The sequence below is a fragment of the Bos grunniens genome, chromosome 28, assembly GCF_055505025.1.
Source record: "Bos grunniens cultivar Pamir isolate PY7600 chromosome 28, Bosgru_T2T1.0, whole genome shotgun sequence".
NCBI classification, from domain to species: Eukaryota; Metazoa; Chordata; class Mammalia; order Artiodactyla; family Bovidae; genus Bos; species Bos grunniens.
The window spans coordinates 11,940,055-11,967,627 of record NC_141192.1 but is presented as its reverse complement, the minus strand read 5'-3'; the positions used below and the strand labels follow the sequence as shown (position 1 = coordinate 11,967,627).

Genomic DNA, 27,573 nt, shown 5'->3' with positions numbered 1-27,573 from the left:
GCAGGCAATTTTTGTCTGGGCATTGTGACATTGTGAACCCTGGCGTGGGATCTCCCGCTCACAGTGGTCGGTGGTCAGCACTTCCTCAAACTTGTGATCATTCAACCGTTGTGCCTGTTTCCACCCTCAGATTGTAACTGACATCATAAGTCACTAGCTTTATGGAATCCCTGTAAATCCCTTCCCTCTTCCTGCCACCCTGAAGAGACACAGTCGTGTTTTACCTCGAAACAAAGCAGCCGTGCCCCCAGGGTAGGCTTGTGAGGAGAGAGCTGGGAGATAATCTCTCTCTGAGCCCTTTTGCTGGTGACCCACCTCCCAGCTGGAGCACAGCCTGCAGCTCTCGGTGGCTTAACTGGCACAGGGTTCCCCTCTGTCTCCGATGCAGGAGGACCGGAGCTCTGGGAGGCTGGGGGAGGCAATTTGACACTGCAGCTTTATCCCTTCCAGTTCTCTTGCTTCTGGGTCAGGTAATTTGGCCCCAAACACCACACAAAGATGAAACATGTTGTTCTCTCACTGCTCAGTGGCTCATCCCCCAGGCTCCAGAGGTCTCTAAGCTATGAAAACAAAGCAAAACAGAGCCCATCTCCGGGCTTTCAACCTCTTAGTTTGCCTTGATTTTGTCAGTTCCACCCAGAGGACAGCAACCAGAGGTGATTGTCCAAGTTGGAAAGGCTCGACGTAGTCTGTTTCTGAAGAAAAAGGCTGGGAGCTGAGATGAAAGCCAGAGTTGGTGAAGTTCTGGAGGGATTTGAACGGAGAACCCCAGCTTGTCAGTAAGTCCTGTGTGTTCTGCAGTGCATCCATCTTTCATCCCCAGCACCTGGGAGATACGGATAAATAGGGACCCCGAGGAAGAAAGCTCTGCATGTGTTGTTCACCAGCTTCCACGGTGTAAATCCTCCCACTGTGGCCTTTTCGGGGTGTCAGTGGTAATGTCCCCGGAGGAGCTGGTGAGAGATGTTCAGCTCTGTCAGCTCTGATAGGAAAGGGCTGCAGACACCACTGAGGAACGTTTCCTTGGACCTCTCTTCCCTTGCTCTTAACCCTTCTCTGTTCCTGAGAGTTCTTCTGAAATACAGGAATAACTATAGTGCTTTCCTGGTTATAAACCATCAGCGGCTCCCCACTGTTTATAAAATTCAAAGTCTGTGGTGCAGCATTCAAGGCCTTTTAAATTTGGCCTCACTCTATTTGTTTCAATCAGATGCATGACCCATAGAATATAATTCATACCTCCACCTGACCATCCCTCTCTGTTGGTCTCCCCTCACTGGGCTGCAAGTTCCTTATAGAGGGCGAGTCTGTGCCCCTTGTCTTTGCACCACCATACATGCTATTCACATATGGAAGGAAGAAGGAGTGGACCGATACTGGACCTTCTGCCTTTCCCAACAGGTCATCTCACCACTTCTTCCGTGGTTTCTTGCTCTTGCCCTCCTAACACTTTCTCCACCTGTCAAACTTCAGACCCATTTCTCCTTGATGCAGAGTCGGCTGTGTGTGGGATCTCTTCACATTTCCACCCAACAGCAGACGTTAGCTGAGCTCCTACTATCTCCATATACTGTTCCGTGTGCTGAGGATACAGCTTTGGAAAAGACAGGCAGCATCCCATTCCTCCTGCATCTGATGTCTGGTGGAAAGCAATCATCAAATGAATATAAGTGCAAATGCTATAGAGCAAAAAGTGGGAAAAACTAAAGCACAGAGGTGGTGATAGCGGTTAAGTGTTAGTCACTCAGTCATGTCTGACTCCTTGAGATCCCATGAACTGTAGCCTGTTAAGCTCCTCTGTCCATGGGATTCTCCAGGCCAGAATACTAGAGTTGCTATTTCTTACTCTAGGGGATCTTCCCTACCCAGGGATCAAGTCTGCATCTCTTATGTCTTCTGCATTGGCAGGCGGGGTTTTTACCACTCATGCCACCTGGGAAGCCTTGGTGATAGACTTTCCAGCTTGATAAGTATGGCCAGGCAGGCATATCCAGGGAGGTGCTCTGAGAGGGGGAGGTACCCATTTTTTTTTCCTCCTGTGGAGTCTGGCCTCTCCTATCTCCTCCACACTTTGTCTTGTTGATTATCTGTCTGTCCTACATATAATCAACCTGTCCCTTATGTGGGCTTCTTCCTGTTAACCCAATGGACATGCCAATCAACAACCCTGTTCTGAGAAAAACAGCCCCTCCTTGACTTCATGCCCCTCTTCAGGTACTCTCTTTTCAGCCTCCCCACAATGGTGAGGAAGCACTTGCAATGTGGCTCTCTACTTACCTGCCTTCTGTATCTGCTGTCTTCCCTGCTCTGACACCTGCTCCCAACCTCCAGTAAATCTATTTTTGGCCTCAATCCAGGGACTCTGTGGTGCCGAGTCCAGGGGACACGTCCTGGTCCTTACCTTGCAGGATCTCTGCAGAATCAGCCTGCTGCCGTCCTCTCCTCATCTCTCTCCTCCAGTCTAGCCCTCTTCCTGGGTTCTTTTTTTACATACTTCCTCTTAAAAGCTCACCTTCCTCAGGGTCTTCCCTTTCCTCTGGCTCCTCTTGTTGTTCAGCAACACACCCAAGACCACAGCCTCTGTCTACAAGCTAGTGAACCCACAGTCCACACCTACAACCAACTCCTGTCCCCAGAACCAGTGCCCCCAGACATCTCCAACCTTGGGCGGCTCCAGACCTCCAGGGTCAGTGAGTCTGAAACTCACCACCTTATTGTCCAGATCAGCAGTTCTCCTTGGGTCCCAGCTCACAAATGTTCTACCAGGACCCCCAGCAAGGAAGCTGGACACCATCCTGGAGTTGTCTCCCTCCCTGACTTTCCTTCCTTAATCCAGCAGTTCCTGCTCACCTTCACCTCCTCACTAACTTCCAAGCTCACTCCTCATTTCCATCACTGCACCCAGATTCCCCTCCTCTATCAGGTCTCCCAGATCCAGGATGGTCTCTGATCCACACAGAACTGCCAGAATAATCCCTTGAAGATGCAACTTGGACCACATCGCTCTCTACTTTAAACCTTTGTTTCATCCCTTTTTGCCTGCAGCACATAGTGGACACCCTCAGACTGTGCTACAGCCCCTCCATCACCAGCGCCCGCCTGCATCTCCATCCACTCCACCCTCCGTCTCTGCCTGGCACTCAGTATTCAAGGCATACCTAGCTCCTTGTCATTCTGTGCACTCAGCAGGCTGTTTAATGGCTCAGTTCCTTTGCTTACTCAGGGCCCTCTGCCTGGAATATCCTAACTTTGTCTGCCAAGCCTATCACCCAGCTCATCTCTCCTGGTTCTTCTTCTCTCAAATCAGGATTAGCAGCTCCAGGCACCTCCTCCCACTGCTGCATGCGACCCACTAATGTGGAGACAGCGCTCCCTCTTCTGTGCTCACCCCCTCATGCCCACCCTTCCCCCCATATATCCTACACAGGATTGTAATATCCATTCGTGCCTATCCCCTTCTCTGTCAGGGGAATATGCAGCCATGTCATGTTCATTTTCGCATCCTCTGTACTTGACCCAGACTGTGAACGTGAAAAATGGTTTATGCTCAAAAGGACAGTGCTAGGCACCTGGTTAAGAGGAAAGCAAGAAATGTATATTGAGAAGGGAGGCAAGATAGCATTATGGTTCCTTCCTTGCTACTTAAGGGCTGCACACGCTCGGACAAGTCCTGGACCTCTCTGTGCCTCTGTTTCATCGCCTGTAAAATGGGGTGTTAGCAAAGCACCTCGTCAGAGGGTCACTGGAGGATTAACTGGGATAGTGTGTGCAGAGTGCTTCCAGGGTCAGCTGGTTTGTAACTCGCGCACACAGTAGGACCTGTCCATTTACATACATTATTCCATTTACTTGGCATAACACTCTTGAGAAGTGGCTGTTATTTTCCTGCTGTTCCCTGTTAAGGACACTGTTGGAAGAAGCTGAGAGGTCTCCCCAGGGGCACCCAGACAGTCAGAGACGGAGCCATGCTGCTCAGGGCGTGTCTCTGCCGCTCCTCGACTGACCTGACTCCAGGGAGCTCACTCGCTTCCTAGAGAGCAAGGGAGGACCTTCATGGAGTCTGAAAGAGACAGCTTCTAGCAAACCAGAGAAAACCCTGTGGAGGGAGCAGGCTGGGGAAGGACCAGCACTCACTGTCCCATGGGCAAATTTTCTTGTGTTTGCAGAGCAGATGGGGGACTTTGCTGGGTCATAATGGGTCAGAAAGGAAAGCTGTAGTGGATGTATATGGGGGATCTTTTCTCCCTGTGGGGGTGATGTCTGAGCTGTGACCTAGCCAGTGCCTCTGGAGCAGACCCGCTTCTTCCCATCAGAAGGTCTCCTGGGTGGGCAGGGGGTGGGAAGAGGGTGGGCTTGTCTGAGTGGGTTCACCTAGGGTTCTAACCTGCTTCTGTCTTATCCTTGCCTGCATTTCTGCTCCCTAGGCTTCTTGTCTGTGAAATGCTCACTATTTGCCGAGCTCGTGTGCAGTGAAGAAAGTCCTTCTCTTTGAGATTTAGAGGCACGTAGTGGAGATTCAACTCCTGTGAGGAGTTGTGAGGAGCTCCTATCCTTCCAGGAGCTTTTCCCATTGGAAACTCTGGCCTCCACAATACTGGCCTCCTAGCTTGCTAGTCTAGGCACAGCCTGAACCCTAGAACCTATTCCTAGACTCTGGATCTGGGGAACCCGAAGACTTTCAGGAAATCCACCAACTGGGGAAACACTCCTTCACAAACAGTCAAGGACCAATGAGCATGTGTTTCTGATTTGGGAGGAGTGAGCACATGAAGTGGGGGAGGGGGGAGATCAAAGGGTCAGGGACATGGGAGGAAGCCTTTTGACAGGAGGCGGAGATGAAGATCTTTTTCATTCCCTAAGCAATGGGGACAAGATATTTTCTAAGGGTGGCTCTGCTCCCAGCTGGGGCACAGTAGTTGGTGCCAAGGAAAGAGTTCCGGACCAAGGTCCTGGTAACATATTTCCAGCTCTGCCGTCATTCATTCCATGGCCTTAGGCCCATATTATTCCTTGCCATGAAGCTCTGTTCCTCTCATCAGTATAGTGGGGAGACAATACCCAATTCATCCATTCGTTGTTTATGTGTGTCCTTGGGTCAAGCCAGGAGCCAGGTGCTGGAGATGCAGAAAGGAAGGTCTCTGCCTGCAGGACAGCTCACAGCTGCCTGGGAACTAAGCCACAAACACATACCAAGTGAGGTGAAAGCCTGGTAGGAGTCTTGCTCAGGTATGAGGGGAGTGCAGAGGAAGGGACCTATAATGGGTTGAACGTGCCCTTGCTCAGCTGCTGAGTCATGTCTGACTCTTTGAGACCCCATGGACTGTAGTCTGCCAGGCTCCTCTGTCCATGGGATTTCCCAAGCAAGATTACTGGAGTTGATTGCCATTTCCTTCTCCAGGGGATCTTCCTGACCCAGGGATCGAACTTATGTTTTCTGCATTGGCAGGCAGATTCTTTACCACTGAACCACCAGGGAAGCCCAGTGAGTTGAATAGGGGCCCCCAAAAGACATGAGCAGATCCTAACCCCTGTACTATAAATGTGATCTTATTTGAAAAGAGGGTGTTTGCAAATGTAATTAACTTAGAAGCCTTGAGATTAGAGCACCCTGGATTATCTGGGTACACCCTAAATCTCATGACACATGTCACGAAGGAAGACACAGGCACAGAGAAGGAGGCCATGTGATGACAGAGGCAGAGACTGGAGTGATGAGCCTACAAGTCGAGGAATGCCACGGATTGCTGGCAGCCACTAGAAGAGACTAGAAGAGAGGCAAGGGACAGATGCTTCTTCAGAGCCTCCAGCAGGATCCAATCCTGTCCATACTTTGATACTGAGCTTCTGGCCTCCTGGAGTGTGAAAGAAGACATTTCTGTTGTGTTAAGCCACCTGGTTTGTGGCACTTTGTTACAGCAGCCCCAGGAAACTAACACAGGCACGTGACCATCTGCAGGAAGGTTATCTGAGAAGACTTCCAAAGGGGGTGGTTTGGAAATGAGTCCTGAAGTCTGAGTAGAAGGTGGCTAGCTGGGGAGGAGGAGAGAAGAGAGACATTAAGGATGAAGGCCTAACACAGCACAGGCACAGAGGTGAGAAGAGGTGAGGCAGGGTCAGAGATCCCAAATGATCCAGAAGGCCAGGAGCTGAAGAACCAGCAAGAGCCCTTGCCAGAGGTGGGTCTGCTCATCAGAAGTTTGCTTGGACTCACCTCAAGAGCTTGGACGTTGTCCTGTGGGTCACAAGGGTTCATCTAAGGATTTTAGCAGGGGAGTGACCTGGTCAGTACTTTGAAAAGACCACCTAGGGACCCAAAAGGAAGGGCCAACCAGGAGCTGAGCATCCAAGCCAGGGGGCCTGTGTGGCAGCAATGCCAGCCTGGCGTGGTGGGAGCTGGACCAGGGCAGAGGCAGGGCAGGTGTGGGGCCCAGAAATGGGAAGACCCATTGGGAGGAGGCATCATCTCCAAAGCCTGGGCTGCCTAGGTAGGAGGACACCCTGTTAGGGGTCTTGGTGATGCTGTCATTCTGAGAGATGGAGTAAGACTGGCCTCCGGAGGCTGTGATGTTTGGATTGGAGACATGTTGCAACCCTGCAGGGTTGCTCAGAGGATCGATTGAGTGTAACACATGTAGAGCACCCAGTGCAGTGCCTGGCTGGGAGAAGACTGGAGACAGGGCCCCCAGGGAAGGAAACTGAGGCCATTTTCCTTACATCCCTGGCATCATGTGCTGAGCTGGGCACAGTAGGTGTTCAGTGAGTGCTCGTCGAGAAGAACTGTGGGCTGGACCCCAGTCACTGGGTTCGCGGCCATCGCAAACGCAACACGCTTCACAGCACGGGGTTCATCCTGCAGACCTCATCAACCATGCAGTCATGGGGAGATCAATTGGTCCGGCTCCAGCTGTTGAAACTAGCAGCAGAGAGGAACCATGGACAAATAGTCCTCAGCTCAGCACTTTCTCCATCTGGGAAGAAAACCAGGTGTGGGGGGAGAGCACCAGGCCATCAGGAGGTTATGAGGCCATAAATAAGAGATTTGTGGTAAATAAGCTGGCGAACATATCCGCTCGCTGCTCTTTTTTATCACTCACCTAGAGAGCAAAATTCCCCCGCATCTTTTCTGCAGGCCAATAAATATCTTTCAAGGAGCCGGTATTTACATAGAGAGTAAGGGGGGCTCCACGGCTCCCCAGGCCCCGTGTCAAGAAGGAACAATGTATAGCCCTAAAGAGAATGGCTGTGCAGAGAATCGATGCAAATGCAGTTTCTTTTCCCAGGATGATGCTCCCGAGCAGGGTTCAGCCCGAGTTCAAGGATTGTGCTCTGGCGGTGGTGCGGGCCCTTCTCTAAGCCACGGGGGATGACTCTTTCCCCTAGGCTGGGGGTCACATGGCCCTTCCTGCTCTAGGGCCCTGTGCATGAAACTCTCTCTCCCAAATGAAGCAGACCCTAAGGAGATAATAAGGGACCTCTAGATCAACCACTTTCCCTGGTGGCTCAGTGGTAAAGAATCTACCTGCAATGCAGATGATACGGCCTCGATCATCTGTAGTATAGGGAGGATCCCCTGGAGGAGGAAATGACATCCCACTCCAGTATTCTTGCCTGGAGAATCCCATAGACAGAGGAGCCTGGCAGCTACAGTCCATGGGGTTGCAAAGAGCTGGACATGACTTACCAACTAAACAGCAGTAACAGATCAACCACCAGGTGTCATTCCATGAAAGGTTGCATGAGGACCAGTGGGTATGTGCCAGGCATGATGGGGACGTGGAGGCAGGCAGGACAGACGCTGCTCCTCTCCCACTGGTGTGCAAACTCTGGAGTCAGCTGCTCTCCAAGTAGAGGAGAAGGCCTGATATATAAGCTGCCAGAAGAGGAATGGCCAGCACGAAGAGCCCAAAATGCAGGCACAGAGAAGCATGGCACCAGAAGAGGCCCTCATGGGACACTGGTGAGCAAAACCCTGGCTCAAGGCAGAAGTGAGAGAGGAAGCAGGTGGCTTCCTGGAACTGGTTCCTGTCTCCATCTCTAGTCCTTGGGCAGTGGGAAGCCACTTCAGGATCTTAGACAGAAGAATGACATTCCCAGAGAGACTTTATTTCTGGAAAAAGAAACAAGTAACTTTTCTCATGACCATGATTCTTGGATGATGTCCCCTTCATCTTAGAATAATGCCCACTGAAAATAAGTGCTTGATAAGTGCTTGTTGAACCACTGAAGCAAGGTATGGAATCTCCCACTGATGAGTAGACCTTTGGAATATGATGTCCTTGGAATGACCTGGAAAGCCAGTACTGTGGACAGACAGCATTTTGCTTTTTACTTTGGAAATGAAGGAGAATCTAATGGTGGCCAGTACTTGTCCAGGGTCACCCAGCTGCTTGATGGCTGAGCTGAGACTGAAATCTTTGTTGAAAGATTACTTGAACATTTCATTACTTGAAATCAAGTAATCTTTGTTGAAAGATTTCATGTAATGCAGCTTGGGAAGACAGGCAGAGACAATATGGAGACCAAGATGGGAAAGGGAGGGGGGGAGAAGAAGAGAGAAAGGAGAAAAAGCGAAGTGCTGGGTGGGGAGTGCAAGTCCTCTTCCACCCTTTACTGCTTTGGACTTTGTTAATGGTCCTGAGTGTAATCGTATAGGACGTAACATCTTTTCCACTTTTATGGAACCAACAGCATAAGCTTTTAAACACACACAAATTCACCTCTGACCACAGTATATAGTTTTACTTTATAAAGAACGAGGAAAACTTCTTTCTGAACATCTGGCTGTTATTTCTCCAAACCCAGATGTGATAAACAAGAAGGACAAGTCAATAGGCTGTACCTGCCAGCAACAATTGACCAGAACTTTCTAACCTTCGTGCTCCATATTCCTTTGGACTCGGCTAATGATACTAGCTCCTGCCCCAGGAAGCCTTAGGTTCTCTCGATAACTGGTAGGTTCTGTCCATGTTTAATTGTATGTACTCTGGTGTCTCAGCTGTTGGAGAGGGGAACTTCTGCATTCACTTTCTCCTTCAAGAGTCTCACGGGTGGTGAGGGAGGCGGAATGATGATGGATGGGAGGGTTGTTCTGACCATTGGCTATAGTCCGCAACTGGCACTGGGTTGTTTCCTAATGGGAAGGGTCATGTGTATTAGCAGTTTGCGCCTTGTGGGGAATGCCATCTTTTCCTCTCTTGCCCCACAGAGTAGCTACTTTGCTCACTGACACGGTGTCAGCACAGAGCAGTCCCAGTACCTAGCCTTATTCTCTGTTCTTGCTTTCCAGCCCATGGCTGGATGCCAGGAGGTCAGATGGGATGATGAGCTGCAGATGTATCCATCTTTGGTTCGGGGGGAAGGAGGTGGGATGCCTCACGCTGGCCCTCTGGTCTAAGCAGCATAGTCCAGCCAAGTTGTTAGAGAAAAGTAGCAAGGAAGGTGGCTAGCGGAGTGGGGCAGGCTTGCCTGGCCACATAAAGACTTCCCCCCAGGCCTGCTGCTGTCCCTCCTATATCCTACATATGTAGCCTGTCGGAGCCCCTAGGAAGGGGAGTGGGAGGAAGGATGGTAAGATAAGGCATATATCATATCAGAAAGCAGGAAGCCTCATTACCAGCTTCGGTCCTCTCTCCTGGTGATCACAGGTAGTTAGTTACATTCAAAAGTAAACGCTTGCTGGATAAAGGGGCGGGCAGGAAGGCAACTGGCCAAATCCAAATGTGACCAGCAGGGGATTCCAGGGAAGACCTGGCTATTTGGCTATTTGCACCCTGACTATCTGTGACTTGCCCCAGTGGGAATTAGAATCCCTACACTGCTGCCTTCCCAAGGTAATTGTGCAGCTCCATAAAGATCACACAGGTAATATTTGAAACACTAGGAAGCACACTGTACTTGTGTATGAAAGATAACTGGGGTGATATTAGACAGTTGGCAGACTCTGACTTGTGCAAGAAGTCTGCAAACCTTTTCTGTCAGAGATAGACCTCCCAAAGGGGGCAGCATCAGTCAGCACCCGCCCCTCTCCCCACCAAGCCCAACCCAGGCTCTAGGTGGGGCAGGGAGTCTGAGCAAGGCAAGACGGCACTGGACCACTCGCTGGTGCTAGGAGATGTGAGGGGCGCTCATCTCCGGTGGTCCTCAGCACTTCCAGGACCTGGAAGGCAGGGTCAGGCTGGACACAATCACCCTCATCCCTCCACACATCCCCTGGAACTGTCCTGTTGCAGTTTGACTCTCAACGTCATTTATCACTGGAGAGACTTCCAGTAGAAAGACAATTTGCAAAAGAAGTCCTGGATGTTCAAGTTCTATTATTTCTTCCAGTTACTATGTGACTTTCAACATGTCATTTCTCTTTCTGCACTGCTGTTTTCTCATCCTGTTGGTATTAAAACCCATGCTCTGATTAACACATAGGTTGCCTTCAGAATCAAAAGAGAGCATGGATAGGAAAATGGCTTGTAGGCTTGAAATCTCCTAACACATATAAGGGATGGTAATATAATGTTTAGCCCTAACCCATCAGAGTTCTTTAAATACGGATCTGGGCCAAAACATTAGAGGTGGTTTAACTTGGTTCCCAGACCCAACACATGCCTTGTTAAATATCAGCCAAGGTGGTATGTAATAAAAAATTTCACGCTGAACCCAATATAGGTTGATAGATAAACATTGACCCTCCAACCCAAAGCTGAGTTCCCGTTCCTCCAGACGCTGATGCCAAAATCAATCTGCTCAGGTTCGTAAAGAAACCAACAGCCTCTCAGCAGGGCAGAGACCTCTGTAGGTGGCCATACAAGTTTGCTCTGGCTTTTCCAAATTGAGGTTGGGATTTTTTAATAGGCACAGAGGTCTGAGTAGTCCTCCATCCGCTGGCCCATTCATTCTGTAAGACAAGTGCGTCCCAGCCTGCTCCATGGTTTCTCTTCTCTGGAGGATATTCCCAGGTTCTTTCAGTGGGCTATACTGAAGCGGTCTTCAGCCGCTCATGGTGAAAAGGGATGTCTCCTGTGAGGGGAGTCGTGTCATAACACTGTCACTGGGTGGTTGGCCCAATAACACCTCCCTGGTAGGGCTGATCATCGTATATGCATTTGAGATTTGCTGCAGCAGCGCTGTTTGTGAGGAGAAAGGGTGTTAATGAGGCTGTCACAAAATCTCCCTCTGGTAACATGCAGGCAGTTGGAAAACGCAAACTATCCCCCTTGGGAACCTGCGTCTCCTTTCGTAGTCCTTCTTCAGGGTCCTGGGTTCCGGGTCCAGGGCTTGGTGCTCTAGGGTAACAGAGCACATGGGGGGCTGTGTGAGCAGCGGGCTGAGGGCTTTGGTCCTACTGTTGCTTCTCCCCGTGGCCTTGGACAAGTTGCTTCCATTTAGGTGACCCAGCTTCAGTATCACACAGATGTCATTCTCACAAACTGAGATGACGATGAACAAAGTTAAAGGATGGGAAAGTCCTGTGAGACTCTGCATCAGCAGGGGTCCTGATGAACGCTGCTGCTGGAGTCTGTGCAGGACGTGGCCCTGAGCACTAGCCTGTGCTGATGAGTGCCATCCTTAGGAGAGCTCCTCAAGGGGGTCGTCCTGTGTCCCTGTGTCCTAGATGAAGAACCGACTCTAACAGAACAGCATGGTCCTCCTCGGTCAGCAATGCAGGGTGTGCCATGGGACTCTGTGCCGGGATACCCCCTTAGATCTAATGTGAGGGGGTTGCAACGGATGAGAAAGACGCTATCTGTCTGAGAAAGGGGAGGGCGCATGGTGGAAGCAGCATCACATTCAAAGGCACAGAGTGGCAGGGTGGGTGAGTGCAAAGTTGGAGCCCAGGAGGGGTGGGTGTGTGTCCACGTTGGGGAGGAGGGCAGTAGGGAGGCCAGAAGGGCATTCTGCACCTGCATATGGGCACTTTGTTTTGGGAGCCAGTATCCTTAGTGTTCTACAAAGGATCCAAAGCAGTTTTCTTGTACTGTCTCATGTTGGTTGGAAAGAGTGGCAGGAAATGTACACCACATCCAGGCTGCTCTTCACTTTTGGTTGCTCGGAGCCCTACATCCACATGAGAGGTAGCAGTTTTCTCATCAGGAAAATCCACCCAGGACCTGGAGGCAGCTTCATCCCTTTCTCTGGTGAGGATATCAGGAATCACTGCTGAGTAATATTCCACGGTGTAAATATACATACATATACACATACACACACATATATATACACATACGCACACTGTATATGAATATACACTCATATATGTGTGTATATGTGTGTATGTGTGTGTGTGTGTCTATACACACACATATATATGGCTTCCCTGGTGGCTCAGACAGTAAAGAATCCACCTACAATTCAGGAGACTTGGATTCCACCACTGGGTTAGGAAGATTCCCTGGAGAAAGGAATGGAAACCCACTCCAGTATTCTTGCCTGAAGAATTCCATGGACAAAGAAGCCTGGTGGACTACAGTCCATGGAGTTGAAAGAGCTGGACATGACTTAGCAACTGAACAACAACAACAATATATGTACCACATACAGTGGAATATAACTCAGCGACATAAAAGAACAAAATAATGCCATTTGCAGCAACACAGATGGCCATAGAGATTGTCACACTGCTTGAAGTAAGTCAGACAGAGAAGGACAAATATTATATGGTGTCACTTATATGTAGAAAGTAAAAAATGATACAAATGAACTTATTTACAAAACAGAAATAGAGTCACAGATGTATAAAACAGTCTTATGGTTACCAGGGGGGAAGAGGGGTGAGGAAAAACTGGAAGATTGGGAATTACATATACACACTACTGTATATAAAATAGATGACTAATAAGGACCTACTGTATCCACAGGGAACTCTACTCAACACTCCGTAATGACCTGTATGGGAAAACAATCTAGAAAAGAGTGGATATATGTATGTGTATAACTGATTCCTTTTGTTACACAGCAGAAAGTAACATAACATTATAAATCAACTATAATCCAAACAAATTTAAAAAGAGGAAAAAGAAGTCACTGCTGCTAGAAAGGCCCTGGTGACCCTAGGGCGTGGCTCTCGGGGCCGAGGCCCTTGACCATGAGGTATAGTCTTGCTCCGAAAGAGGCTTTGCCTTGCTTCCTGGTGCCAGCAGCTGGTGAGAACCGCCCATCACTGCTTCCTGAGAACGCAGGTGCATCATGTGCCTGACCTGACTCCCTGAGAAGTGGTAGAAGAAGGCGTCTAAACTACTTCCCTATTTAGACCTAAACTATTTGGATTGTCCTTCAATCAACAATAGAAGCTATCCACACTCCAGCCTCTTGCCAAGATCAGCCAGGAGCCAACTCCTGGCTCTGAGCCCAGCTGAAACAATGGAGAACAATAGCCTGCACTTCTAATTGCTGTGGGGCTGAAAGGCCGTTTTCACACATGGTATCTCCAGGGCAGTCTCTCCACCCACTCTTCTAAGTGATTCTTGTCTCTACTTCATAGATGCCTAGAGGGTTAATAGAGAGATCTAGCAGATCTGTGAACCAGCCCACAGCTGGGTACAGGTACTTTTTGCTAGTGAGAGAGCCTTAGTTGTGTGTGTGTGTGTTTTTTTTTAATCATATTCTTTAAGAGGTATAAGAGTCTAAGAATGCTTAATTTTGATTCTTGTGTGAAGATGGCCAAAGAAGCTGCCTCTCCCAACCTTACTTATTTAGGTCTTGTTCCAACATATACTTTAATATTGTGGTTCAGCTGTCAGCCAAGGTCAGATAAAGGACATTTCTGTATCCTTTGGTCAACTGTGATGGAAGTCTTGATCTATTAGAGTGCTTGGCAGCCCTTAACCCAAGACCTATTCAATACATCCTCTTTAAAAATCGGTGCTAGGAAAGAGCTAATATTCACTGAAGATGAGTTGTGGGTCTCTCCTCTTCTCAGTAAGTGGGAATTATGTGACTCAGGATGTTTCCCTCCTTGCTCTGGCTGCCAGGAAGTTCTGAGTCACATGTGATGTTCATGTATTCCTTGGTTTTTATTCAGCACCTGTATTTTAACCATGCTGGGGATAGAGACTGAGCCAGACAGATGTGGTTCCTGCTATAACAAAACGGCTTTATGACCCCCAGGTGTGCCTGTGTGTTAATTTTTTTTTATTATTATTCTACTGCAGATTTCAAGCACTGATGATAGCAAACACATATACATGGGTGATAAGTCATTTCAATCATGTCTGACTCTTTGCAACCCTATGAACCGTAGCCTGCCAGGCCCCTCTGTCCATGGGATTCTCCAGGCAAGAATACTGAGGTGGGTTGCCATGCCCTCCTCCAGGGGATCTTCCTGACCCAAGGATTGAACCCACATCTCTTGCATCTCCTGCATCGGCAGGTGGATTCTTTACCACTAGCGCCACCTGGGAAGCCCCAAACACTTACATAGAGCTTGCCATGTCTAGGCATCATCTACCTGGCTTAGGTATTTCACTGATTTAATGGCCCTCATAAACTTAAGAGCTGGTACTATTATTATCTCAGTCTATATATGAAAAAAATGAGTGAAATAACTGGCTCAAGGTCAAAGTGCCAACAAGGGACAGAGTTAACAGCCAAAGCTCAGCCCTCTGACTCCAGGTGCCGTGCTGAAACCTGGACCCACACTGCTCGCCTCTGGGTGGAACAATACCTTATGTTTATATGGCATGTTCTACTCTATGGAGTACTTTACACCCATTGCTGCCATCACCTTGGTTAGTAAATACTCTTATTCCCATTACTGAGATGACAACACTGATCCTCAGAAAGGCGATGGGATTCTGTGCATCAGCAGCCAAGCTGGTGCCCAACTCAAGTCATCTGAGCCCAAATCTTAAAGGGCATCTTCCCTTATGACCTGACTCCTTCCTTCCCTCTTAGCACATGTTTGCCTGTCATTGTGAATGGCTCCAGGCCTGAGAGGGGAGTGGACAGAATCAGTACTTGGTATCTTTCATTTGATGACTAACTGGCCAAATGTCCAATTGACCTTTTTTGGATATGTGAGTGGAGATCCTCTAGGGCTGGTTAAATATAAGATCAGACCTTGTTAATGCTGGGAAGAACCTTGAAGATTGTTGATCCAGGAATTTCTGACAGTTTGAGGGGAGGCATCAGAATCTCTTCCGAGAATATGATGTGTGTTATGGACACTGTCTTCCAAACCCAGGTCACTCTGATCCCCAGCCTTGTTCTTATCTGACCACCAAGCCATTTTTATGATAATTTCTCATTGTTTCCAGAAGGGGCTCTCAAAAAGAGGCTCATTGCTTGCTTTCTGCAGATCTAAATACCTTTCTCCTAGTTGTTGAATTGAGGGACATTTTTTATTTTCATATATATTTTTTTCTGCAACGGAGAAGAAAGGGAAGTGTTATTTTCAACTCTGAGCATAACATGCCTTTGATTAATGTATATTGTAGTCATCACAGAATCCATGGCTGACTATTAGTGATGGAACCAAATGAGTTGAATAGATTATCAAAGACCAGCAGCCCCAGTCCCACTCTGAGATACACGCTTGTCTTTAGAACATTAATCTCGTTACAGGTTAGAGTATGATTCCAATTTCCCTGATGGTAGGTGGGAGGGGAGGAAGACTCATCAAATCCGCCAGGGGCGAGGACCGCTCAGATCTCAACGGGACTAAAGAAAGCAGTGTGGTTTTCTTAAAATGATTATTCTGAAGGGATGGGGAAGGCAGAAAAGGCGTGCGAGGTATTTTGAGAGGGAGAAGCAGGTTCCCAGGGTGAGCAGGCAAGGGAACTGGAAAGCGGTTTCCAGGCTAAGCAGAGGGGCTGTCTGTCTGCAGGAGTGAGGTTCTCTGTGGGAGCTGCTGACAGGAGATGTCAGGCTGATAGGAAGTGGGTGAAGGATGTGGGGGAATGTAGCAAAGTAACCAGAGCCTGACCTTTGAGGCTCATTGAGCCCCCAAAGGCGCTGACCTGCAGGGGGGAATGGAGCTCTGAACTTGAATTAGTGGTGACTCAATCCCACCCCAAGAGAACCCTCAGGCCCTGCCTTGTAGCTGGCCCAGGCCTCTGGCGATCTCAGACCTGGGGGAAATTCTTACCCTAATCCCCTTGAGAGTGAGCCTGAGGACTTTGGACTCTTGGTCCCATTGAGCGAATTTTCACCCAAGCCACGCCGGCAGAAGAACCCCCTGGACTCCTCTGTGCAGCCCACTGCTCCCTTTCCACACAGTACCCCACCTAGTTCTTCAGACAGTCAGACTCTCTTTACTGCCCCAGCAACCTCCCCACCGTGTGCTCAGATACCCCCACGTATACACAGCCACTGCCGAGTGTAAATTTTAAAGGAGGACATCGCACAGTCCTTTATCTAATTCATCAGCTCCTCCTTCATCTATCTTCACCTCCTCCCCTAAACAGCCCATCTTTCAGTGAAGCCTGCCTCCTCTCTGTTCCTCCAGGTCGACACAAAGCTTTCATGTCCACACCCTTTTGCGTGTGTTGGTCCCTACCTGCGACTGTTTCTCCTTATCTGAAAACCTCCCCCTTAAAGTTCAACCTCCAGCTCAGCAGTCATTCGGCGGGGGAATGGCCTCAATCAAGCCTTCTTATGACAATTCACCCCCTTTTCCAGCAGGACCCCACCCTCTCCCTCTCTGCCGGCTACGTACACATCTTGAAGCCCCCATTACGTAGGGTGGGAGCGACGTTCTGCCCACCTGCCTGCCCTTCTTGTGGACCCCTTGGAGGATGAAGACTCTGGCTTCCTAATATTTGGCCCACCAAGGCCGGTCACAGCTCCTGGCTCCTGTCAAAGGTCATATGTCAAAGGTCATATGCCACAGTAAAACCTTTCTAAGTCCCCCTCTCACACAGGGCGAGTTCACTCACTTGTCCTCCCTGGGAAGGGAAGATAAGTTTATATGCCATTTAACAGAGAGAGAGCCAAGCTCAGAAGGATAATCATTCTGTCCAAACCCCAGAGTTCCAGCAGAGTTTTGAGCTTGGTCTTCCTGAACCCAGACTCTCCCACAGTCCTGCAGCTCTTAGGAGTGAGTCCAAGTTCATGGACTAGAGGGTAGAAATTTCGAGCTTTGTCTTAGACAACAGACCCGGGACTAGAGGGAGGTGGGAGAGGCTCAAAATTTAATCAGGCACTTATTCTCAGGTACTGCACTGATCCCCAAAGATGAGAGACTCCCTAAGTTTTGTGCCCTCGGCAGGCACCTTGCTCACCTCCCCCTGCTCTCTGCCCTGCCCGGGACTCCCGTCAGCTGTATCAGATTTCAGGATTGGCTGTGGGTTTGCTGATTTGTGCAATGAGGCTCTCTGAGCGCCAGCTCTGTGCCAGGCACTGGAGGCAGAGGTGGGGAGGGAGCTGCAGAGAAACGGACATGAAGTCTGCTCCTGATGGGGAGGTCGGTCGGGAGGAGGGAGGGGGCTCCTGACACAGGAACTAGCTTCCTAGATGGGAAGGCACAACAGCCAGACTGCAAGGGCTGTTCTGGGAGCCCGGTTCTGGTGAGATGGCTGGAAACAGATCAGAAGGTAGCCTGGCACCTGCAGTGTGGCCAGGCCCACGCATCGGCATTGCATCCAGAGGACACAGTTGGTACCTCTGAAGCCACGAGGCTGGATGTCCCGGATGGAGGGCTCTGGCTAAGGGCAGACGGTGCCAGCAAGTCACGTCTCAAGCACCAGCTATTTTCAAAACCGTCACCCTCACCTCAGTCGGGCTCCGTCCTTCAGAGTGAGAAGCGGCCTTGGAGGGCCTGTGCTCATCCCCTCTAGTTTTTTAAACAAGTTCAGTCAGCCATGCACCTTGTTCTCCTGCTGAGATTCCGTGGAACATGCCAGGAGGTGGCAGAGGTTCCTGCCCAGCACTACTGCTTGTACTGGAGCAGGGCACGATCGGGCTTTGTAAGGCCACGGCTGGAAAAACCATCACGATGGGGTCGGGGGGGACAGGTTTGGCTGAGATTTCCCCCTTCACATACTTCTGCTCCATCCTCTGCTGTGACCCATAAATTCATCGAGATGAAGTCATTCCCCAGTCGTGGCTGTAAAAAGTCAGCCTCATAGCTAGAGAGTTTGCAGCCGAGTTAGATTATAAAATAAAACCAGGGATTCTGGAGGAGGAGGGTCAAACCCACAGGGCCCTGGGGGAAGGGAGAATGCTGTTCTGTTCTTTTTAACAAGGACCAGCAGGTTTTCAACTTTGAAAGATTCCTCGCCCCACTGCCCCATGTGCCCCCAACTCCGTTTTGTACGGGGTCATTCCTGCAACCGTCACGGTGCTTCCAAATGAAACCTAAATAAAGAATTTAAAAACCAGCCTGAAAGTTCTCTCTGGCCTGCTGCATTTGAGACAGGCCTCGTTGCTCTCAAGTCGTCTGAAATGTGACCAGAATCTGAGGTCTAAGAGATGCCCCAGACCCAGCCATCAGCTAGGGAGAGTCAGAGCAGAATTTGAACCCAGATCTATGTTAATCCAAAGACAGGTTTCTCACTTGCATCCAAGTTCTGAAATTTCTGTAGCACTGTGGAATATAGAGGTAGAAGGAACTTAGAGAGACCTCGTTGCCTGCAGCCCATGTCCCAAGCTGTCTTCATCAAGTTGGAAAGATTATTTTGAGTTCCCTTGGAATTCTTAGAACGATAAGCTCAAAGGGTTGACTTCAGTGGTGTGCTGGTATATGTTTAACATTGCTTTCAAAAGAAAAAAAGAAAAAAACAGCAGTCAAACAAACAATCCCTCCCGCCCCACCAGCAATATCTTGATTTGTAGCATTTGCTGATTTCTGTCGGAGAAGGCAATGGTGTCATCCTCTAACCATAGCTGATTTCAGGTTATTGTGAAAGCAGAGTTAGACAGTCTTTCTACTGTACAGAATCAACAGATGTTATAGCGTTATATAGCATTTCTGCCCTATAGATAAAATAGGTGCTGAACAATCATGTTTTCCCACCATATAGATACAGTAAATGTTGTAGAGTTACACAGTATTTCTGCCTTACAGACATAAGGGTGAAGACATACCCTTGCCTTTCAGGCGCCCTGCCTTTGCACACAGTGGGAGCTCTGTGGGCGCTTCCTTACTGATCGGCCACAGTTCTCACGGGGTGTCCACAGATGTCTTAGAAATAAGCTCAGTTTTAGACTTGCTTCAGACAGCCTTTGTGTCAGAGCTGTAAGGAGCTTGCATTTAGGTACCCACTGCTGTGTCATAAATTATCCCAAATTGAGTGGCTTAAAACAATAAACTAGGCTGTCCCACAGCTTCTGTGGATTTAGAATCCAGACATGGCTTCACCGTGTCCTCTACTCAGGGCTCCTCACCGGAGGCTAGGGTCTCCACCATCTCAAGGCTTGATTGAGGAGGCCCCACTGGAAACACTCCAGTGGTTGTTGGCAAGGTCCATCTCCTTGGGGATTGTTGGGTGGGAGGGCTCAGTATCTTCACTGGCCCTGGGCTCAAGGCTGCCCTCAACGTCTTGCTGCATGGGCTTCGCCACAGAGAGGCCCTTCAGAGGGAGTGAGTGAGAGAGCAAGAAAAGATGTGCGAGATGGAAAATGTAGTCTTTATAACCTTGTCTTGGGTGTGACATCCCTTTACTTCTGCTGTCTTCTCTCCATTAAGAAAAATTTGTGAAATCCAGCCCATACTCAAGGGGCTAGCATTACATAAGGGTGTGAACACCAAGAGGTGAGAATCACTGGGGTCCATTTTAGAGGCTCCCTACCACAGAAGCTAAGTGAGAATAAATACAACTACTATGGGATTTCCCTGGTGGCCCAGTGCTTAGGACTTTGTGCAGGGGCGCTGGTTTAATCCCTGGTTGGGGAACTAAGATCCCTGCAAGCCACTTGGCATGGCCAAAAAAGTAAATGCTAAAAATAATAATAACTACTAATATTTTTTGAGCTTTTATTGTGCTCTGGGGACTGTCTTGCATCCTTTCCATAAAAGTCTTATTTGATCTACAGACAACTCAGGAGGTTTGTTCTATGCACCCCATCTTACAGATGAAAAAACTGAGCCCTAATTCCCCCAAACCACCCAGCTAGGAGCCGGGAGACCTATGGACCTGGCAGTCTGCCTCCCTGAAGCTCACACTTGGTGATCTGGACCATCTTTCCCAAAAGACTTTTCAGGGATCCGGGCACACTTCCCTTTTTGTAGATGAAAAGCCTGAGATCCAAAGAGTTTTAATGACCCACTAAGGTCCCTCAGCAAATTAGGAGCAGGGTTAAAATTCAAGTCTTGCTGTCTCTTGAGTGTCCTGGTTGCTGAAGAAAGACAAGATGTGGGCGAAGGTAATGTTAAACAGTCTTCTCTCCCTTCTGGATCCCTAGAAGGTGCCTGACACAGGCTCGACTGAGTATCAGCTGGCAGTCAAGCTCCCCTGCACCCCAGGTTCTGACATGAAGGTGATGGCCCTCACTTGTAGCTATGGTTAATCGGTGTCCCTTTTCTCGCTTTGGCTGGGGAAAAATACCAACCAGACCCATCCCAGACGTCAGAGTAATGGACTGGTTTTAAGTTCTCCTGGAGGCTTAATAAAAGGTGGTGGTTTGGGTAGCGTTTCTGTGATTGGCCCTTCTGTTAATACTTATCTAGCTAATGTATCTTCCAAATGGCCCCAGCATAGCGTTCAGGGCATTACAGAGCTTTCGTGATGTTGTTCTACATGTGGTATTTCTGCACCGGATTTTTTTTTCCCCTTTCTACTTGCATAAATTATTTTACGATGAAGGTGGTGATGCTGAGGGAATAGAGGTGGGAGGAAAGGTTAAGATTTCACAGGACCCAGCCTGAGGCATTTTTGAAGCCCAGAGGGAGCCAGGCCTCACATTCTTGAGCATGGAGTGGGGAGGAGGGGAGAGGGGAGGGTTGAAGTTGAGTGAGACCAAGAGGCCTGTGGCTGACAAACACCAGCTGTGCTGAGTACATATCACATCCTGGCAGACGTCTTCTCCTTCAAAACGACACAGGCCATTAGCAGACTTGCCCCCAGAAGGATACACCCGGAGTGGCACGTGAAGTTCCTGCCGATATCCAGGAATCCCCGGATTGAAGCAGTCCTCCCCACCCTTATCAGAAGAGCCGAGATAACTGTACTCAGGGTGGAATCTGAACACCAGGATGGAGTTCTGCCTTACAAATACCAGGAACCAGATCCAGGCCCTGTGTTTTATGAATTTCCTCATTCCGCCCAGCTGAATGCTTACTCTGTGCCAGGAATAGTGCTAGGTGCTGTAGACACAGGGTGAATAAAATACAGTTGGTACTGTTGAGGGAACTCCCAGCCTAATGGAAGATGCAGATGGCACCTGTGTCTGACTCTTTTCAACCCCAGGACTATAGCTTGCCAGGTTCCTCTGTCCATGGAATTCTCCAGGCAAGAATACTGGAGTGGGTTGCCATTCTTTTTTCCAGGGGATCTTCCCAACCCAGGGATCAAACCCAGGTCTCCCAGTGGGAAATTCTTTGCCATCTGAGCCACCAGGGAAGCCCACATTGCAAATATACAGTGTGGTGAGCATGTAGACAGAAAGCAGCCAAGAGTGGGGTGGAATCATGGGGGAAGGGAGCAGGAGCCATCATGGTAGTGGAGAAAGCTTTAAGGGGATCAGGCTTGAGCTGCATCTTACGATCAGTGAGAGGAAGGCAAGCAGGGAGGGGTGACATGTGACGTTGCAGGACATGTTTCTTTGTGGACATGTATGTGGCTTTCTCTGAGATCTATACCCAGGAGCAGGATCACAGGATCACAGGGTGTAAATACCTGAATTTTGCTCAGTATATCTATATTACTCTCCAAACAGCAGAATTCCTACAGCTGTGCACAAGGGTATCCGTTCCTCTACATTTGCACAGAACTTTCTCATGTTTTCCAACTTTCTCGTGTTTGCCAGGTATAAAGTGGTACCTCACTCCAGTGGACATTTCTGTGCTTTCTTGGCATTTTCAGCATCTCTCCATAAATTCATTAGCCTTTTGGGTTTCTCTGGTGAATCCCCTATTCATAGCCTTTGCTCATTTTCTAGTTTATTTTCCTTTCTTTTTCTGGCTAATTTACAGGAATTACTTGAACAATCTACTTATTAATCATTTGCTGGTTTTAGATTTTGCCAAAGTCTTTCGCCCCAAATTGTTATGCATCTGCTAAGGATCCTAATGGTACACTTTGATGAACACAATCCTGATATAAATCCATTTGTTTCTCCCCTTATGGTTTGGGCTTCTGGGGTCTTACTTAAGAAATAATTTATGATGCCAAAGTAAAACAAAAATGAAAACAAAAACCTACCTTTCTTTCTATTAGTTTTTAGCCTGAATTTTCACACTTAGGTCTTTAAACCACTGGAATTTATTTTTACAGAAAGATGAAGTAAGAACTCTATTTTTTTTTTTCTGCACAGGAAGTTACTATTCCTAACATAATTTGCTAAATAATTTGTCCTGTTCTCCAATAATTTGTAATCCTGACTACCATAAACTGTTGGTAGATAGTTCTTCATGTGGCTCTTGTGGTTCTTCATATCTTGTTATCAGAGGCTATGATGATTTTATTTGCAATTATCTTTTTGAGGATATCTGAATAGCATTCATCAGAAATCAAGATGGTAACTCAATGCAGAGCAAAGAATAGATTTGTTTTATACACACACACATGTGTGTGTGTGTGTGTGTGTGTGTGTGTGTGTGTTTGCTTAGTCACTCAGTCATGTCTGACTCTTTTCTACCCCATGGACTGCAGCCCACCAGGCTCCTCTCTGCATGGGGATTCTCCAGGCAAGAATACTAGAGTGGGTTGCCATGCCTTCCTCTAGGGGATCTTCCCAACCCGGGGATCGAACCCAAGTCTCCCACATTGCAGGCAGATTCTTTACCATCTGAGCCACCAGGGAAGCCCATATATATATATATACTACCCAGTATAATAAAGACATCTCCCTCTGGGGCAAAGGACAGTAGGCTTATTGACCATTATGAAGATCTGGGTTTCTTAAGCTAGGAGTTCCTCTCTTGTCACTTAACTCACTGTGTGTGCGCAGGCATAACCCAGATTTCTACATGTCAGCCTATAGGAATTGGGACCCAGGAAACCAGCACAGATGCAGATTATCTGGCTATTGCTATCAGTATGAGCAATAAAGTGTCCTTTATCTTTGACCTAGGGATCTCAAGTTCTGCCAGCAACTCTGCAGTTGTGGAAGGCTAACTGTGAACTTGCAAGTAGCCTAAAACCTCAGACTTTTTTAACAGTTCTCAACAATACCAGGTTCTCATGCATTTGGAACTCTGTACTTATAAAACTAGTGTATTTGTCTTTTTTTTCTTTTTATATCAGTAGCAACTATTTTAACTACTGTGACTTTGTAGTGAGTCTTGATGTCTGGTAAGCCAAGCCATTTACTTAATCATAATGTATTTTTTAATCCATATACCATTACATTCAGTTTCCTAAAAATATATTTAGGAGTTTTGCATCCATTTGGACCACTGTGCAGGTTTTGGTGTTTACTCTGAGTGAGATGAAGAATCACCATAGGTTTTTCAGTGGAGGAATGACAAGATCTGATTAATGTTTTTAGAAGGGTCATTCTGTCTGCAGTTTTGAAACTTAAGGATAGCGAACAAGGATGGAAGCAGGGAGAAAGTTAACTAGCCTATTGTTTTTTCAAATCTGAATACAAAATGATGGTTTGGAGACGGTGGCAACACCTCAGGAGTCCAGGGGGTTGGGTGCTGGGTCTGTTTTAGAGGTCAGACCTTTACACAGGATGTTCTGCTAGACTGAGCGTTACATCTGAGAGGAGTAAAAGGAGTCAGGTTGCTGACCTGAACAACTCAAAGGACAGAGTCGCCATTAAATGAGGTGGAGAACAAGGCACGCAGAAGGTGGGGTGAAGAGGAGCGGGGGGTGGTGTGCTGTGTGCTCTGTGGCTCAGTCATGTCTGACTTTTGTAGCCCACCAGACTCCTCTGTCCATGGGGATTCTCCAGGCAAGAATACTATAGTGTCTTGCCATTCTCTTTTCCAGGGCATCTTCCCAACCCAGGGATCGAACTCAGGTCTCCCGCATTGCAGGCGGATTCTTTACCATCTGAGCCACCAGGGAAGCCCAAGAATACTGCAGTGGGTAGCCTCTCCTTTCTCCAGGTAGCCTATCTCTTAGCATACTGGGGAGCTAATGGACTTATTGTAAGGACTTGAGGACCTGTCTCGAGAGGTTAAGCTTCTATAAACACTGTCTGAAACCTGACTCTAGAAATGGTCTGATGAGGGAGGGACCTGCCATGCCACTGCTGCCGCATCATCACTATATCCTAGCTATGACAGGATTTCCTATTTGCTACTTGCTATTTGCTGTTTCCTATCACAGTTGCTATCAGCTCCATGCCACTTCCTTATCCAAGTGCAACTGTGTAGTCAGTGCTGCTGAGACCTCTTAGCCTCCACCCTCACCAGCAAACACAGATTCTGTGCTGAGTTCCTTTCCTCCAGTTGCTCACCTCTAAATCCAACTCTCCAGCAGGTGTCTCTGATTGGAGGGGTCAGACAGTTGTACTAGCTGCTAAAGAGGCTGGGTAAACAAGTATTCAGGGGTTTCCCCTGTGGCTCAGCGGTAAAGAATCCGCCTACAATGCAGGGGACACAGGTTCAATTCCTGGGTTGGGAAGATCCCCTAGAGGAGGGCATGGCCACCCACTCCAATATTCTTGCCTGGAGAATCCCATGGACAGAGGAGCCTGGCAGGCTATAGTCCAGAGGATTGCATAGAGTACCACACAACTAAAGCAGCCTAGCACACACACACAAGCGAGTATTCTGACTTCTCCCTTGAGAAGACAGAACTCATAACGCAGTATACTTATGAGACATAGCAAGGGTATTCAGAAGCTTCTGAGCGGCTAGAAAACACAACAAGTAGCTGTCAGAACTTTTCAGTAACCTTTATTTCTCAGTTTTGCTGCTTTCATCTCTTCCTTTTGGTTTCATTTACTCAAATGATGGGTTTCTTAAATTCATCCATATTTTGTATGTATCTGTGGATTAATTTTTATTGGTGAGCATAATTTCATTATATGAATATACCATAATTGTTTTGGGGTTTGTTTGGGGGTTTTTGTTTGTTTTTTCTAGGCTGATGGGCCCTGGGTTTTTCCAGTTTGAGGACAATGATGAATAAAACTGCTTTGAACATCCTTGTACAAAGATTTGTACAAACATGTTTTTATTTCTCTTAGGTAAACGTCTAAGAGTGGAAATACTGGGTTATGGGACAGGGGTGTGTTTGGTTTTATAAGAAACTGCCAGATCTTTTTTCCGAGCTGGCTGGACCGTTTTATATGAGAGTCCCAGTTGCACTGCCTCTCACAAACACTTGATATTCCCAGGATTCAAACCCGAGTCTGTTCCATTCCAGAACACATCTGCCTGGAGCTCTTCCCTGCCCTTTGGCAGCAGGTCTGTGTGCCCTTTACCGTCAGAACACCTGTTTCTTTCCAAATGAGAGGAAGTTTACCGTAATACTTATTCTTGGACTGACCTCGGTCAAGTCCCTTCCCTTCCCTGGACTTCAGTTTCCTTTTAATGACTAGAAGCTTTGGAGAAGGTGATTGTTTATCTTCCTTCCAGTGGTGACATTTTCCTGTGAACGTTTCCAATGTCTGTTCTTTCTTGGTTTCCTTTTCCATCTGTCACTTGACACCGTACGATTGATTACATTTCTTTAACTGCCTTTGAAAACAGCTTGTTTTTTTTTTTTAAAGGCTTTAAATAAAATAAAGCTTCATTTTGCTAACAAATTTGAGAAGAAAAGTGGAAGGAAATGTGACAGTTTGTGAACACCTACCCTGAATCACACCCTTATGGAGCCAGTCACTCGTGTAGCTGTTGAGAACATCCTGGCGTGCAGCTCTTCTGAATGACGTTCTGACCTGAGCCCTGCGTTCCCATCCGCCTGGACCATTCTTAGCTCAGCCAGCCCTGTGGCTGTCTCCCTTGCCTCAGTCCTGTCTTACTTTGTCACTACCTTCCCAGGGATGCCCAGCCCAGCCTATTTAAAGCAGAAACTCCTCCTCCTCCCCCCACTCATGGTTCTCTTTGGCATCCTCTCCTGCCTCGCTTTTTCCCCATATTATCACCATCTAAATACCATCAATGTTTCTAAGACGTTTTTCCATCCCTCCCCCACTCCCAACTGGAGTTTAAGCTCCATGTGATCAGGAATTTTTGTCTCTTTTGGTCACTGCTGTAGCTCCTCTCTTAGACACATAGTAAGTAATCAATCCATATCGAGTGCATGAATGAATGAATGAATGAGAAGAAGAAAACAGAACTTCTGAGAGGGATTACCTTGTCCAAGGTGACCTTGGTGGTTAAGCCACAGGCCTGGGGACACAAGGGTGAATAAGGCCTGATCACTGGCCGCCTAAGCTGACAGAACAAGGCGAGGGCAAGGCGATGCCCAGCTGTGAAGACATCTGAAGGCTTCTGGTCTCTCTGTCTGACTCAAGCCATGCCAGCACCTGGATTACTTCAGTATCCAGGGGAATTCACACGCACACAATTTCTGTTGAAAGTACGAGTCACAGCATGCTACCCTTAAGATGTTTTGAGGGGTGCAGTGTAGTGAGGTGCCATTGCTGGACTCAGAGACCCCAGTGACCAGCCCTTCCCCCAATGACCAGCCTGACTCACTCTCCCAGGCACTCGCAGTGCAGCCCCAGGGGGCAGGATGAGCCTCAACACTACGTTGGAGACTCAGCTGAAGGGCTCAGAAAGGGCCACCTGACCCAGCCACTAAGCCCACAGCCCCATTCACTGCCCCGCTGCATCCCCCTTCAGTCCCTGCTATGTGACGAGCAAGAAGATGCTTTTTGGGCCTGGAAAAGCCTTTTCTCTGACCTCCTCCTGCCCCTAGCAGCTTCTTCCCATCTCTGGACCTCAGTTTTCCCATCTGTAGAATTAAGGACTGCACTGTTTCTTTGATTCCCTAAAGGATTTGTGCTTTAGGAGAGAGACCCGTGATTTCTGAGCCCTATACGGTTGTTCTTGAATTTTCTTTCTTTCTCTCTGGCTATAGCATCATGGGTAAGTTATTTTCATTTTCTCTCGGTTTCACGTTGCCCATTCATAAAATCAGAGGTGAATGCCAAGTAATCCTACCTCAGCACCTAGGTGGGCTGCCCTGGGAACACAGGGTGACGTACGTGAAGGACACAGAGGTGAGAGCAGCCTGCAGACCTGAGGTGTTTGTTGCGGGCAAGGCTCAGTCCACAGGAACTCCATCTGCTGGGCAGCTGCACAGAGCCCAGTCTGCAACATCTGCCTGGGGTGTGTACTGGCCCTGTGATTCTAGAAGCAGAGCTGCTTGTGTGGGTCTGGGGTCTGCGGCAGGGTCCCCACGGCTGGCCTCCCTAAACCTAAAGACTGCACTCCACTGCTCCACTCCTCTCTCTAGCTGCCAGGGTCCATCGTGGTCACTGCAGGACCAGAGACTGATGGCATGGCCAGGACGGCAGAGAGGAGGGGGAGAAGATCCCAGAGACGCGAGCTTACTGTCAATTAAGGCACGTCCCTGC

At 48.3% G+C, this 27,573-nt stretch overlaps 1 protein-coding gene across 4 annotated transcripts in view; it reads left to right on the top strand.

The window, feature by feature from the left end:
* Nucleotides 1-27,573, top strand: part of LOC147342852 (uncharacterized) — a 239,908-nt gene that overhangs the window by 198,237 nt on the left and 14,098 nt on the right. The window contains exon 1 of one of the 4 annotated variants that reach the window (XR_015156752.1): nucleotides 563-779. The exons of the other annotated variants lie outside the window; for them this stretch is intronic. The gene's annotated coding sequence lies outside the window, so the exon portion shown is untranslated. Of the gene's footprint in view, nucleotides 1-562; nucleotides 780-27,573 lie in introns of those variants that run through there. 4 annotated transcript variants of the gene reach the window in all.